This window comes from Lotus japonicus, chromosome 3, assembly GCF_012489685.1.
Source record: "Lotus japonicus ecotype B-129 chromosome 3, LjGifu_v1.2".
NCBI classification, from domain to species: domain Eukaryota; kingdom Viridiplantae; phylum Streptophyta; class Magnoliopsida; order Fabales; family Fabaceae; genus Lotus; species Lotus japonicus.
In genome coordinates, this window is record NC_080043.1 from 75,753,640 (window position 1) to 75,756,923 (window position 3,284).

Here is a 3,284-nt window from a genome sequence, read left to right on the forward strand (position 1 = left end):
CGGAATCAAAGGTCGAAGTTTGCGATGTCGACGGCGTCATTGGTTCTGTTTCACGTTGTCTTCGTTGCTTCCATGGAGATGGTTGTGGTGCTTTTGGCCATGGAGAAAGAAGCTTGCGGTGATGGCTGGTGCTTTGTTTTGGGTGGAGAAAAATGATCCATGGTGGTGGTTCCTTGGAGAAAAGAAGAAGAAGCTTTGTGATGGCTTCTTTGTGGCTTGTGCGTGAAGGAGAAGGAGGGACGATGGGGGCTGGATTCCTCATGGTTGTTGCGGTCATGAGGAGGAGGAGTGGTGGTCTCGTGGTGGCTGTTTGACAGCGGCTGTTAGTGGCTCTCACGGTGGTGGTGTTGGTTGCAAGAAGGAGAAGCTTACATGGTGGTGAGGCTTGTCTCATGGAGAAGAAGGTGCTGCCAAGAGGGAAAATGAATGAGACGAAGAAGAAAAGGAATGGTTTGGGTGCTTCAGCAAAGGAAATGAAAGAAGAAGAAAATATTGGTGATGATGGGAGAAGAAATCGTGAGTCCGAGAGACAGAGAGCAGCGTGAGGATACATATTTTGTGAGGTGAATGGAGATAAAATTGATATATGTTGGTGGTGGGAAGAAAATAGAAAAAGTGTATGTGCTGCAGCTTTTGGAAAATAGGCAGAAGAAGAAGTAGAAAGAAAAGGAGAAGGGACATAATATATATAGAAGAAGAAGTAGGAAATGGGTCAAGGAAGAAAAATGAAGAAAAAGTGTAATGAGAGAGAGATGTCGACAGAGTGAGGATAGGAATGGATTGATGGAGGGATAAGGATGGATATATATTTTAGGGAGATATTTTGTAAACTGGTATAAATTGATTTAAACACTGAAGAATTTAGCTCACAGAGTTAAGAGAAAAATTTATAATGGATATATAACTATATTAAAAATTATGAGGAACTTCATGAAATAGTAAAATATAAATTATGATCACTTTGAGCAAATTAAAATGATCCATGAACCAAGAAATGAGTAGATATTTATCAAAGATCGGATAAGGATGAATTGATATTTATCAAAGATATTTTGAGAAGATATTTTGTAAATCAGTATAGATTTGTTTAGATATCGGAGGATTTAACTCATAGAGTTAAGAAAAGAATATAAGAGTGATTCCGATTTTTCCGGCTTCATTCTCCGTGAATTCTAAGATAGGTTTTGGCGACAGAATTCCAAAACTCAACAGAGGTTTCCTTGTATTTTAGGTAACTAATGCAAAGTCAGTGTAAAACTATTTTACCCGATAAGTTACTTTTTGCAGTGGATGTCGGAAGAGAAAACTTCCTTCTGAAGAAAGATTGAAAACATCAAGAGAAATGGGTGTACGCGTGTGAAATCTTCATTCGAAGCTCCGAATAGAAAAAGTCCTCATCGTCGGTTGATTTTAGGGTTTTGAACTATCAGTGATTCGGTTTCGGCAAACTTCCGAGTATTGGAATTTGACGTTCGTATATTCCAGGGTTTCGTATCGAAACACTTGCTATGGAAAGGAATAAGAGAAAGTCTTATATTCCTCTTGAAGATTTTCGGAATTTATTCCTATAGTGTTCCAAGGGTGGAAGATTTTTGGAATTTATTCCTATAGTGTTCCAAGGGTGGAAGATTTTTGGAATTTATTCCTATAGTGTTCCAAGGGTGGAAGATTTTTGGAATAAGTTTCCATCGTGACTTTAAGTGTAAACTAGCTATTTACTAGGGTTTTCGCCCTAGATCTAAGCGTATATCGATCGTGCTATAACTTTTATCGATCATGTTGCAATCCTTAGACTTTTCGTGAACTTTCTCCTTCATAAATTTATTTCATTTAGTAAACTCTTGTTCAGGTTTTTCCTTCGCGATACATCAAGCCTAATCGTAAATGGAAATCTCTTCCACTTATTCTAAGCTTAAAAACTTGGGTCTTACAGGACATATGTGTCTTGTTCTGTGTTTGGCATGCTTTTAAGAGGGAACAGAACAGGACAAAAGGGTGTTGGAACAGGACATTTTGGTTCTCTTAAAAAAGGTGGAACGGATGGGAACAGAACAGAACACTCTATTAAAAAAAATTACACAGACAAAATTACCTTAGGTATATACTCTCATTCACACTTGACTCTTCTCATTCTCGATCAAACCTTGTTGGTTCCACCTCGTCACCTCCTGCAATTCACCTCGTCACCTCCTTCAAGGTAAATTTTGTCACTCAAAATTGCTACTTTCTATTCGTCCCTCACGTTAAGGAACTGTTTGTGGCCATACTTTCTTATCACACCTTTTTTATTGTTAACATCTCTTCTTGGAAACTATTATAATATTAACCCATCAAAACACTCATATATTTTCTGGGTAAACACTTGAACATCTCACTAGATATTTTATTTGATTGTTTATTTGTATTCATTGTTTTAACAAAAGAAATAGATCTGTTACAATCATCGAAAGCTAATTAAATTGTATGAGATGAGAATTTTGATGGAACTGCAACTTGTGTCATGTTTGGTGCTTGTATTATTCAATTTCTTACTATGGTGTGCTGGTGGTACTAGGGTTTTTTGCATACTCCAGGTTGGGTTTCTTTGTTTATATTTAAATCTAAAATAATTTTTTTAAATTATATATGATAAGGGTATATGTGTAATTAACTGTATGGTTCTGTTCTGTTTCACGTGCACCAAACATAGAACAGAACATAATTGTCCTGTTCTGTGCTGTGTTTACCAAACACACTGCACAGAACATTATTGTCCTGTTTCGTTCTGTCCCGTCCCGTCCCGTTCCGTTCTGTCCTGTTCCGTTCCGCTGTCAAACGCTACCCAAATGTTTAGAGTGTGCTTCGAGAGTGGTCTTCGACACAATTTTCCTATACTAGTTTTTAACCCGTGCAAGGAATTTAATTTTGGATTTATTTTTTTAATTTTTGTTAATCAATTAATATCTTTTTTTATTTATTCTATATAGGTATTTGATTTATTTTTCGTTTTTTACACATTTGTGGTGTAGGTTATTTTTTTTGCAAAGTAATGTGTTTAAGGGTCGAAAGCACATTTAAATTGACGTATGCACGAAGATTTGCAAACATAAAACGATTTTATTGAATATTTTAGTAACATGGTCAATATACGAAAAACAAATGTCAAAATATTTGAAAGTCACCACCAAGGTCAATTTACCAACAAAAAAAAACACATTGTCAACGTGGGTAAAAACATAAAAGTAAAAGTTTAGCACATAGGCTCTTTATTTGTAAACAATTTTGAGGAAATGCTACTAATTCTT